The following is a 12,860-nucleotide window of genomic DNA, read 5'->3' as shown; positions in this document are numbered from 1 at the left end:
TAAGGGGATGAGTTAGCTGCATCGTTGCAATTCCCCTGGGAGAGGCACCAACATTGTTTTCCTGAAGGGGCTCGGTTTAATGCATAAACTATGGAATTTGCTCCTACAAGACGTGGCTACAGGATGGCTGTGTTCTGCCTCCATCTTCTTGGATGGATTCCACCTGGGAATCCCAGGTGTAGAGGGCACTGATGGCTCAGGTCAGGGGTGCCAACCTGAATACCTGAATAAAATATTGAGGGGGCAGGTAAGCCCCCGCCGCATAATCGTTTACATGATGTAGTGCACACACACTATTTGATTGGCAAATAGCCATCAATTTGGGGGGCCCTGGCCCCCTCAAAAACTTTCATTGGGGGAGCCAAAGGAACCTCGGGCCCTAGAAGTCGATTCCTATGGCTCAGGTCTTGCTTGGGGGCTTCTCCCTGTGAGAACCTGAAGCCGGGCTAGATGCACACCCTCCGACATTTCTCCGTTGAAAATAGGGACATTCCCATTCCATAAGGGCATTTTACTATTTATACTCCCACACATCTGACTGGGTTGCCACAGCCACTTTGGGCAGCTTCCAACATATATAAAAACATAAGAAAACATTAAACATTTTTATAAAAAACCTTCCCTATACAGGATTGCCTTCAGACGGCTCAGGGGTTGGATAACTCCATACCATCCAACATTTCTCCAATGAAAAGAGGGACGTCCTAAGGAGAAGCGGGACATTCTGGGATCCAAGCGGAAACCGGGAGGGCAATCAGAAAAATCAGTGACGTCCTTGGAAAATAGGGACACCTGCAGGGTCTGCCTTTAAGAACAGGCAGAAATGCAGCCAGTACATTCCTGGTCCTGTAGATGAAGCGATGGGGCATAAGCCTCACCTGGTCAAAGGCTGTCGGCTGTGTTAAAGTCACAGCAACCGAAGTGGGCGGGGGTGGGCTCTGCGGGATGCGACACCCAGGAGGATCGACCCCCAAAGCGACACAGAACAAAGTGTACGGGTTTTGTCCTGCGGCGTTTGCGCTCACGCGCGTCTTACTTGTTCGAGGGAGAAGGAGAGAGTCGAGATCTGGCCCCGCTCCGCTTCTGGGCCAGGTATTGAGGAATGCCGTGACGTCACCGGGGGGGGGGAGGAAAGGCAGGTGCTGCGGCTCCGTCGAAGAAAGGAGGCGAGGAAGGCGCTCCTCGGCTGGTCCCGGCTGGTGCTGAGCACGCGCACTGGGCGGCGAGCGGACCCAAAAAGGGGTGGGGGGAAGGGGAAAGGGGGAAAAAAAAGAAAGAAGAGCGCGAGAAACCCAGGAACGAGGAGTGCGCGCCCAGACACACTCGCAATACCCAGCAGCTGCCCAAGGCGCGCGAGGCGAAGCGTCCCGCCGCCTCTGCGGAAGGTAATAAAGCGCCACTGCAGGGCTGCTGCGCTTCGGCGGGAAGCTCGGCGAGGTGAGGGGGGCGAGGGGACGGAGGAGGAGGAGGGAAAACTGGACGCCGCTCGTCCCTTTTGCCCTCAGGCGCCTCAAAGCTGGAAGTGTGGCGCAGCGGGTAACCGGGAGAGAGCGGACTCTGAGGCTGAGGGGAGTCGGTGGGGCTTTTGTGGGGCGTGAGGCGCCGCCGTTGCCCTTCGCGGGCGCCGCGGGAAAAGGTCGTGAGGGAACTTTGGGGCGCCGCAACTTCGGCTGGGTGTCCGCGTTTCGAAAGGGCTGCGGCTGTGGGGTCTGAGGCGAGATTTATAGATATATTTGTGTGTGGAAGAGGGTCGCTGTCAAGTTGGCGCGAGGAGCTGCGGAGAGCTTCGCCTCGCCCCCCACTCCCCCCCCTTTCTCCGTGGCCTCCCCCATTCCGGCGGGACGCGCGGCTGGGCCAATGGGGTGCGCGGCCGCGGCGGCGGGGGTCTCCCCATTGGCCGGCGGCCTTGGCCTTCCTGCGAGTTGCTTGGACTCCGAGTTGCTCTTGCCCTTTCCTTCCCCCTGGCGTTTTGCTGCTGTTGGCGCCGGCTCTGGCTGGGCTCCGCCTCGGCCGCATTGGCCCGCCGCGATTCTGCGCCTTCTCTCCGCCCTGCGCCCGGGGGGGGGGGGGGAGACAGCTTCGCTCCTCTCTCTCAACCCCCACCCCCACCCCGCGCCGCCACCCGCCAGCTTTAGCTTGTGCCAGGCACTTCAGGGGAAAGTTGGCAAGGATGTCGCAGCTCAGGCCAAAGGGTTCTCTCTCCTGGCTGATCCCTGTTGCGCCTGCTCTGTGCTGCGAGCCCTTCTGCGAACGGGACCTGGCGCAGGCTGTCGCTGATCAGATGGGGAGAAATCGCATTTGCGGACTCCGAAGAGTTTAGGCAACAGGCGTCCTCGTTTCATCGCTTGAGGGCGGGTGGAGGCGTTGCCGCAGCTGACAGTAGAAAAAGCCCATTAAGTTTTTTTCTTCTCTCCGAGTTTTGTGCTTGATATTAACAGAACGTGGAAGGGATGCCTGATGCCCCTAGGTAGCTGCTGAGAGGTTTATATTTCACATTTCAGACTGGTTTAAATCTCCAGTCTGAGTGTTCCTTTAAAAGGAAAGTGTGTTTCTTACATTTGGCACATCTGTAAAACCGATATCTAGTAGAATGTACATCTGGCTTTTTGGGGGGGAAATTATCATTTGTTTTCTGTTCCGCCTTAACAATATGATACACAGATAGGTAGGCTCAAAGGTGTTTCTATTCGTTTGAAAACACCCCTGAAGTTGAACTTGAGATGGCTTATTTCAAGCCCTTATGCATTGTTTCTCCTTCCTATCTGTAAAACAAAATTACTGGTTGGTTTGTAGAATGCTTTGAAAAGATGAATGGCACCCATTACTTTGAAACGTTCTTTGTGACTCCCAGCAGCCTCAGGCAGCACAAGCCAGTGGCCAGGGATGGTGAGAGTTGTCATCCAGCAACATCAAGAATTTGTTATTAAGTAAAACCTTCTCACAGCCTCCAAAACAACATAGCAGGATGTTAATCCTAACAGGCTTAGAATAGCATGCTATTTACGTGTGCACAACAACAACAACGTTGAATGTTTGTGTTCTTAATACCATGGGTTCTGCTTTGGTTTATTTGCTTTTCTCTTTTGGTTCAGGAACTTGATCGGGACAGATTTGTGAATGCCTCTTAATGGGGCCCTAGCCATAGAAATCTCCTAAGGAAGGAACAACTGTTAAGGTCCTTTAAGGCACACTGCAGTCAGAAATCTCTTTTCCTCACTCAGCCCCTCCCCTTCCCCCACAGTATTCCTGGCATCAGATTGTTCCTATGCTGCTTCCTCTCTGCTAGGCTAATGTCTAGTGTCAGGTTTTCTCATCATGGGGAGAACCACTCTAGGGCTTGTATTGAATAACCCAATGAAAACTACCGAGTTTATAGGCTAATCCTTAAATGCTGTCTGTAGGGTGACCAACAACAATACCTAACTCTCTGCTGTTTCTCTCCCCTGCTCCCCCTCACCTCACTTGCCTAGCAGTAGGCTTCTCAAGGTCTGCTGGGGCAACCAGAATTGCTGAACCAAGAATGAAACTACCATATTTGTGTGTACTCTTAAGGTAACCAGCTTATTCTGCAATCCAGGTGAAGCCTTTCATGGGAAAACCAGTGCTGCTCTGTTTTAATGCTTCAAACTCTGAAACCATCATTGAAGCAAGCGGTTGGAACGTGCATGCTTTATTGTTACAAGCAAAGCACTCAGATGCTTGTCTCCGTCGGACAGGCCGAACAGTGTCAAGTAGCACTCCAGCTTTTTTTCACATCCAGTAGAAATGTCCTTTCTTTCTCCTGCGCAGACAGTTGCATTCTCAACACTGACCTCTCTTTGGTTTGCTAAGCATTCTGCACTGCTGTGACGGTTAGTATGACAGGAATAATGATTGGACTGCAGTTCTAGAAGGATAGCTAGAGGCAGGGGGTCCTTTAAACTTCTCCATTGAGGGGGAACGGCAGCTGCCCCCCCTTAAGCGAGAAGTGTGATGGAGCCAGCACCTCCCCAGCTTTGCAGCCCCCACCCTGCTCCTGCTGGTGTGCAAGCAGGAGCCGGATCAGCGCTCTCTCAGCTGGGGAGGGGGAGCACCTTAACAGAGCCCCCGCATCGCCGGGGGCTCTTTAAAACTGCTTGGTTGAGGTGAGGGTAACAGTGCGCTCCTCAGCCAAGCAGTTTAGAGAGGCAGAGGGAGGAACAAGCTGTATCAGCACCTCACTGATGCAACTTGTTTCTCCTTCTGCCAGTTTGAGGGCAGACAATGGCAGTTTCATTCAGTGGTATATCGCTGGTGAAACCACTGCCTCCAGCGCCTGGCTGCAGCTTGTTTCTCCCTTGGCGCTGGTAGCAGAGGGATTCAGAAGGCAGCAGTTTCACCAGCAATATACCACTGAGTGAAACTGTCATCACGGTTTGCCCCTCATACTGGTCTTGGGCGATAAATTGATATATTGCCCAGGCCTACTGAACACCCAGCCCAAACCCCCTGATGATCTCTCCTAGCAGCTTCATATAGATGTTAAGAAGCATGGGGGAGAGGACAGAGCCCTGAGGTACCCCACAAGTGAGAGCCCAGGGGTGTGAACACTCCCCTCCCAACACCACTTTCTGGACACGGCCCAGGAGGAAGGAGCGGAACCACTGTAGAACAATGCCCCCTCAGCTCCCAACCCCTCTAGATGGTCCAGAAGGATGTCATGGTCACTGGTGTTAGAGGTCACTGAGAGATCCAGCAAAACTAGGAAACAGCTTTCACCTCTGTCCCTAGCCCACTGGGAGACCATTGACCAGCGCATCCAAGGCAGTTTCAGTCCTGTGATGAGGCCTGAACCCTGATTGGATGGGATCCAAATGGTCTGCATCCTCCAGACATGCCTGGCATTGTTCAGTAACCGCCTGCTCAATTACCTTGCCCAAGAATGGAAGATTTGAGACTGGACTATAATTGGCCATGATGGCTGGGTCCAAAGATGGTTTTTTAAGAAGTGTGTCTGGGAAGACTCTCTCACAGAGGGAAGCATTCACCACCCCACAAGGCCCATTGCCCAACCCTCCCTGGCTTGCTTTTATGAGCCAGGATGGGCAATGTCTCAACAGTTGTTTCATCGCCCTTAGCTCCGGGGGAAACCATGGAGCTATCTGGGCTCCATACAGTTGGAGAGGGCGCTCGATAGCCCTGGTTAGCTCTGCATTCCAGCTGACCACGAGGGCATCAGCTGAAAGGCCATCGCAGTTACTTTATCAAGCTAAAATGGACACACACAGTTGGTATAAACATTTGTAATAAAGCTGTCTAAAGATCAATAGTCATCAACCTGGTTAGACATGAGATGCACCTTTTCAGTTTTTAAAGGTCTTGTTCTCTTATCCTTTCTTGCCCCTCTCTATCTTTTCCTTTGAATTTTTTTATTTGGTGCAGGAGAACCCAAACCAAAAACTGTGGCTGCAACCCACAAGTTGAATGCCAATAGTCTGATAAAATGTCCCCATGTAATTGCTTTGGAAGGTTAGTAAAGTTTCTTACTTGGAAGAACAAGTTCATTTGTAAAATGTCCAATGGTCAGGGATGATGGGATTGGAAGTCCAATGATAATCTGGAGTGCAGCAGGCTCCTCATTCATGCTCAAGTGCTTCAGTGGGAAGCATGCAAAAAAGAAGCCATTGCCATCGTTTCAATTCTTGAAATAATTCAAGAATTATTTTATACTACGTAATGTACTTAAATTAAATATATACCCTTTTCATGTCAAAATGGTTGAAGCTGGCATTGCACAATTTTAACCTCAGTGGTTGATGGTAAAAGTACAAAGGGGCATGGTGAAGAAGAGGTTGTAATTGGAGGAGTCATGCCCAGTTAATTTTTTGTCCATCTTGTCATTGGCTGCCAGTCCAGGTACTTATTCTCAGAGTAATCTGTTATTAGTTACTTACTGTGGCCTTTAGCTAGAACACCCAGGACAGGTGTTTTCTTGTGGGAAAACTTGGCCAGCAATGAAATGTTTTGTTTTGTTCATGTTTATTCCATGAACTAAACATCAAACCTTAGGTGTGTTGTGTTTTCTTCAACAAGAGTAGGCATCATTTGGGTTGCTTAGTTGCCTCTTTGCTAAAAGTGGATATAATTGGAGAAAATAATTATTGCATTGCAGAAAATAATTACTGCATTGGACGAAATGTTGGTTAGGTGTAGGAATCCTTGTCTTTCTCAATCCTTCTCCCCCCTACCCTGCCCTCTTTTTGTGGTATTTCTCTTCCTCTCAGTCAGGAACCGTAACCTTGACCTGAGAGAAACCTCCATCAAAGCATAACTGGATTAGGCACAGAGTTTAAAGCCTGCCTCTTTTTTTAATGCAGAGAATTTAGCATGTTGTGACTTGCTAGTTACTATACTGTAATCAATGTGTTTTGTGACTACCCAGGTTTCTAATAAAGATGGGGAACAGTAGAGTGTTTTAAGAGCATGGGTTTTGAGGCATGCAGAGATCTGCTGGAGTCTTGCATTAACTAAATCTCACAGTGGTGGATGATGTATCAAGACAGGAGTGCGGCTCCCAAGAGCATACCTGTACGTGTCAAAGTTGTGAAGAAGTCTTGGCGATTATTTCTTCTAATTTCCAATAGTGTGGTAACACTAGTCTGTGAAATGTTGGGTGTTTCTATTTGTTGACGGATTCCTTTGTAATAAAGGAAGAAAATTAGTGGCATGAACATGGAAGTTTAAATACTGCAATTCAAAACACTTGTGTAATTAAGTATCACGCCTCTCAACTTGTGATGTGGTTAAGGTCATCTAGCTTTGGAAAGATGCTCAGTAGTTTCGAATGCTTCTACTTTTGTTTCTATTTATACAAAACACTGCTGGCAAAAAGAGGGGGACTGGAAAGGGCATTCACGTTGAAATCTGATACCGTTGCACTGTGGTCAAGGAAAGGTGGTGTGTGAATGATTTCTTGAGGTTCATTGAAAAATGAAAGGATTTTAAAAAATGCTTTTTAGAACCAAGCATGCCTCAAGCAATCAATGGCCCACTAAAGAAATGTACAGGACAAACTCGACTGCTTGGAATGAGCTGATGAAATCCCTAAGTGCTTTGCTTTGGTATGCTGGCATATAAAATGCCACTGGGTTAAACGTTTTCCAGGCATCACTTGTAAAGTTATTGGGGGGAAATCAGGTTGCATTATAACAGATGTTTAATAAACCTTCATTGCAGAATGTATGCACCAATGAACAGATTGTGTTAAGGTAGGAAAAATATGACTCTCTCTCTCTCTCTCTCTCTCTCTCTCATCTTAATAGTTTTATTTGCTATTTGTATGGGAAACCTATGTTCAAGTTTTAGTCCTACAGAACATTTCCTTTCCTTTCTTGCCTTAAAAAATGAAAGTTAATTGGTGAGCTGTCTGTGAGACTGCAAGCCTAAGCATGTGTGCTTGGAAATGAGCCCCATTGAAAGCACTGGGACTTGGTTCTGACTAAGCAAGTTTCTTCTGCATTTGACATAAAGAAACAACTGAAGTATTTGCATGAGCTATTTGCCTTTTTGATTGAACCTATGAATATGTAAAGTTAGTTGATGATGATGGATGCATTCCAGGGGTTTGGAAGCTACATTTCTACAATGAGTAGGTAAAGAAAATGACCTAAATTTTCTGCTTCAGTTGTAGTGTGTGATCTGCTCAACTACAGTTATCAATTGTAACTGGTTGAGCACAAGGTATGGGTTTGGAATATATATATATATATTTTAAGCTGAGGTATAGTGGAAAAGCTTTTGACTGTGTTGTGCTTTAATGACTGTGAAGCTTCTGGAATTGGAAATTTAACTGTACTTGTAATACCTTTTTTTTTTATAATGTCTTTCAACAAATATCTCCAGCATATTGTGCAGGGCAGTTCCAAACAGGAATACAGCATTTCAGCTTATTTGCTGCTGAACTTCAGGGTGGTATAGTAGTCACAAGCTGGGCACTTCCCCAATTCTTGGAGACTTCACAGTGAATACGTTTTAACAAGTTGAAACTCATACTGGTGTTTCCATTTGAAACCGAGGCAACTTTTCATAGTCAGCTCCAGAGTACTCTCGTTTCCTTGGGCGCACAGGATTAGGTAGAACCACTTTGGTAAAGAAAGCTTGCTTACAACAACTCCATGGATTTATTTCACTTGCATGAAGCTGTTGATTAAGCACAATAACCTTCATTGTGGGCTGAGGCTTTTGCCTGAATGTGTGAACTACATGTCTTGGAAAGTATGATGAAAGATTTGTGTCGTTGGTTCGTTTACTTTAACGCATGCAATTTTCCATGATGAATATGCAGATGTGAACTCTCAGATTTTTACAGAAGAAGCTGATGTCAGTCATAAATTATGGTTAGCAGATTGCATTTTATAGATCAATGCTTGAGGAGAGCACTGTACTAAGAAAACATTCTGACATTGAAGCTACATAATGGGTTATGCTGTTTTGTTGTAGGAAGCTGCTTCTCTGTGATGGGATGGAGTTATTGACTGCAAAACGATTGCTTGAAGTTAATGGGATAATGCCACAGAAATGATTATGTATTTACCACTGGTGAAATTTCATGTTGCTAGAGTAATCTTCAAGTCATGTGGGGTGAGGAGAGATGACATGATTGGTGTGGAGGTTAACTTTGGAACTCTAGAATTCCCTTAAGGGCACTTTCTTGAGTGATGGAAAGTGTCCTTGGGATATGGAATGGTATGGAATGTTAATGAGGGGGAAATGGCTGTCTTTTGCTTACTCAATCAATATAGGTTTGCCTTGCATTCTTGCATTGCAGACTGGGGAAATTCAAACATTGATTCGAGCCTGCTGTACCAGGCCAGTGGCTCATCTAGTCCAGCATCTGGTTTTCACACTTGCCAACCAGATGCCTGTGGGAAACCCACAAGCGGGATTGGGGGCAAAAGCATTCTTGCCTCCTGCAGTTTCCAGCAACTGGGATTCAGAAGCATTACTACTGTGGAGGCAGAACATAGCCATCATAGCTAGCAGTCATCAATGACCCTCTCTTCCATGAATTTGTCAAATTCTCCATTAAAGCCATGTGTTCCCATTCATCCTTCATTTAAAGTCCGAGGGCTGAGAGCCAAATTGCATGGCAGCTGAGAGGTACGTGTGATGGGGAGATGCAGCCATTTCTATGTACAGTAGAACCTCTACTTATGTCCCGCTCTACTTAGGCCCGTTCCAAGTCGTGACTGCGGCAAACCCGGAAGTAAACACTGGGTTTACTGTGATTCGTGCATGTGCAGATGCCTGCTTTGTCATCAGGTGGGAGATTTGGAGCAGATAAAAATGACACTATCCTTTCTCTGGACGCTGCTTCTGAACCCAAGCCACTCCCCCCTGCTTAGTTTCATTTTTTTTACTGGTAGCTTACTTACACACTTACTGTATTGAATAATAAACAAATCAAAACTTTAAACTTGGTGATTAATAGCTTTCTGTTATGAGACAGATGCAGACAAAAAAAGCATATTACCAGGATTCCATTTGCTTCACACACAGAAGAGCCATTCACCAAGCTCTTTAGTCTTCCCAACCGGAGGAGCTGTGCAAGTCCCTAACACATTCCTCTTGTCTCTACTCCTTTTCCCTTCATTTCCTGACTGAAACCCCCATCGCATTAGGAGAAGGAACTAAGACCAGAGGCGTAGCAACGGGGAGGGCTAGCCAGGCTTTTTGCCCCGGGTGAAGCCTCCAGAGGGGTGCTACTGAGGCTCCCAACCCATGTGTGTGTACACAAATACATGTGGGGAGCCCAGCGGCATAGCTAGCTGCTTGGGTGTCTGGTGCGGGTGTGTCCTGCAGCCGGGGGGTGGGGTGAGCCCCTCCGCTGCCTTCCCCTCAGCTGTAGGGCAGCTAAGGGAGAGGCAGCGTAGGCAGAGGCAAGTCCCACGCTGCCATTCCAGGCAGCGTGGAACCTGCAGGCGCTTAAGCCACCGTGCCACTCCTAAACTGCAGAAAACAGCAGCAGGAGACTTTTTCAGGTGGTTCGCAATCTATCGGAACCACCTGCACCACCGGGGCCTGGTAGGGACCCCAAGATCTCCTGCAATGCTTTTGTAAAGTTTTTCGCAAATAAAGTCGCTCAGATTCAGAAGGAGGTAGACTCCACTGTGGGAGCAGGGCCAGGGCGGGAAAGTGCTAGAGTTCTGTCTAGTCCTGTTACATGGGATCAATTCCAATCTGTTACCTCTGAGGATGTGGACAGGTTGCTTGGACAAGTGAAACCGAACACCTGTCTCCTTGATCCTTGCCCATCCTGGCTGATAAAAGCAAGCAGGTAAGACTTCCAGCTTCTGAACTATATAGACCCTCTCCAACCTTGCATTCCAAGCTCAGTGAAAAATAGTTTGGTAAAATTATAAGGGAGGGGGAAACCTGCCCTCCATCCATGTTGCCGCAACTTTTTGGCCAAGTTTTATTCATGTTCTAAAATGAAAATAGTGAAATTCCTTGTCTGAATTCTTGTGACACTTGTTGAAAAATTGTAAAAGGGGGTAAGTAATAGCCAAATATAAACTGGATGACTTTTTGTTGATTTTTTTTAAAAAAATGTTTCCCCATGAGCCATATTTCCAGTTTCTGAATTTACAGTTTTTCATGCTTGTTGGCTAGTTCCCTTCCTGCTCCAAGATGAATGGTGGAATTATTCTTAATTCATAGGGAAGGTATCCAAATTCTTGTCATTAGCTATGCCCCAGTTTCACTGTTAATACAGCACTTTCCTGTACTACTGTTTCTCCCTCCTGCCCTCAAATCTTATTCTAATTTAGGTACCATTCTATTTTAGTCAGCTGTTGTGTTGGTGCTCCTGCTCACTTTTGAATGGCTACAAAGTCTCTAAAGTGATGCCAGCTTGCTATCAACAGAGGTGAAGTGTTCATGCAAGATTCAAGTATTCTTTTCTGAAAAAGTATACTAGCTGCTTTGTGTTAATCCTGTGTGTCAACAGTTCAGTGTTTGTTAGACAGGTTGGGAATGAATAAGGGTGAACAAGCTGAGGCTTGAGCTGGACAAATGGAAGTACAGTGGACACTCAGGTTGCGAACATGAGCCGTGCGGGATGCATATTTGCAACCTGCAGCGTTTGCAACCCGCAGCAGCACATCTGCACACACACGGGTTGCGATTCGGTGCTTCTGCGCATGTGCAAAGAGCGATTTAGTGCCTCTGTGCATACGCGACTGCCGAAACCCGGAAGTAACCCGTTCTGGTACTTCCTGATTTCAGCGGTCCGTAACCTGAAAAAACGCAACCTGACGTGTCTGTAACCCGAGGTATGACTGTACCGTGTGTCAAGAAGACAACTGATGAGGATGGAGTTGCACTTCCTTAAGCTAAGGACCGAGTCCATAACTTGGGGTCCTTATGAGCTGAACACAGGTGGTGTCTGTTGCTAGGTGTGCCTTGTACCTATCTAGGTTAGTACACCTGATATCTCCCTATCTAGAGACATTGGACCTTGCCCTGGTCGTTGCCAGGTACAGTAATGTACTCAGGGGTGTCAACAGGACTTTCTGGGTCCAGACTGTATGTCATTTGGGTCCTATGCCCCACTCACAAACAAGACACAAATTTGCATAGTTTTTTATTCACTTTCATGGGTGAGTTGGAGCAGGGTTTTCCCCCTCACTTCTCCCTGGCCAAATGGCTTAGGTGAGGCAACTCCCAGGAAATACGATGTTACTAATGTGAGCTTGTAGTATATGTTGTGTTGTTGCATTGCCCATTTTACTTTCCAACAGATGTATATTTAGAACATTAAATCAAGGGTGTCTCCCAGCAAAGCAGTTTCTACATCGCCTGGAGTAGCTCAGTTGGTAGAGCCCAAGACTCCTAATCTCAGAGTCGTGGGTTTGAGCCCTGCGTTGGGCAAAAGGTTCCTGCATTGCAGGGGGTTGGACTAGATGACACTCCTGGTCCCTTCCAACTCTACAGTTCTGTGATTCTACTAGCACAAGGTTTTCCGCTTGCTCCTTTCCCTGTGTGGCTCTGCATCCTTCCCAAATGTGTTGTGGAGGATTAGAGGAACCCCTGAAACAGATTTAGGTGAGTGGGTTAGAGGAGAATGAATGGGAGCTCTATTGCACAACAAAAAGTCCTTGTGCTAGAGGAACTTCTTCTTTGGATAGTGCTCAATGCTTTAAAAAAATATTCAGTTGTAGGCTTCCTTCATATTTAGAAGGTCTATATGAGGAGGAGAAATAGGAAACTTGGGAAATGTGCAGTGAGTGCATGTCTGCCAAGCATTTTCAGTATTATGAACAGGATCCTTTTAAATATGACCAGGATCCAAAGTAATATGAAATTAGCTGAGTGAGCCAGAGATGGCTTTAGAATTATTGACGAATAGTAGCCTTCAATTCTTTTGTATGGTGAACAATTTTGAAATGGAGTGGAGTTCAAAGAAGGAGAAAACATTCCACAGGGCTAGTGCAATCTTATTGTAAACATGTTCCACTCATACATTTGTGTTTGGCATATTATCCTATGAAGTGTAAGTATACCCACTAGGAGTACAAATTAACATCTGGTAGACTGCATTTCAGTACATGCCTGGTGAGTACAATTTTTTATTTAAAATATTTATAAGTCACTTTTTAGCCTATATTATATTCAAATGCAAAACAACAAATAACCAGAAAATAAAAGTAGTAAAACGATCCATAATAATATTTGCTAGTAGTATTGCAACATAAAGGTAGCTGATGGCATCAACAAGGCTTAGTTGCTAATTTTGGTGCTAGAGGATCACTGCAAATGGAAACTGGTAGCTCTGTGATATCACACTGGTATTTGCTTCATATTGAATATTGCGAAGCTAACTAAACTATAATCAGCAGCAA

The 12,860-nt window shown here is 46.5% G+C and overlaps 1 protein-coding gene across 8 annotated transcripts in view; it reads left to right on the top strand.

The window, feature by feature from the left end:
* Nucleotides 1-934: 934 nt before the first annotated feature.
* MTUS1 (microtubule associated scaffold protein 1) overlaps nucleotides 935-12,860 on the top strand; it is a 102,288-nt gene continuing 90,362 nt past the window's right edge. For 2 of the 8 annotated variants that reach the window (XM_083458022.1, XM_083458016.1), the window contains exon 1: nucleotides 983-1,385. The gene's annotated coding sequence lies outside the window, so the exon portion shown is untranslated. The other 6 variants (XM_083458019.1, XM_083458024.1, XM_083458023.1 and 3 more) reach the window with 6 other exon arrangements.

Source organism: Podarcis tiliguerta (genome assembly GCF_965153285.1).
Source record: "Podarcis tiliguerta genome assembly, chromosome: 9".
NCBI classification, from domain to species: Eukaryota; Metazoa; Chordata; class Lepidosauria; order Squamata; family Lacertidae; genus Podarcis; species Podarcis tiliguerta.
The sequence above is the reverse complement of the archived record's forward strand: the minus strand, read 5'-3'. Positions and strand labels throughout refer to the sequence as shown.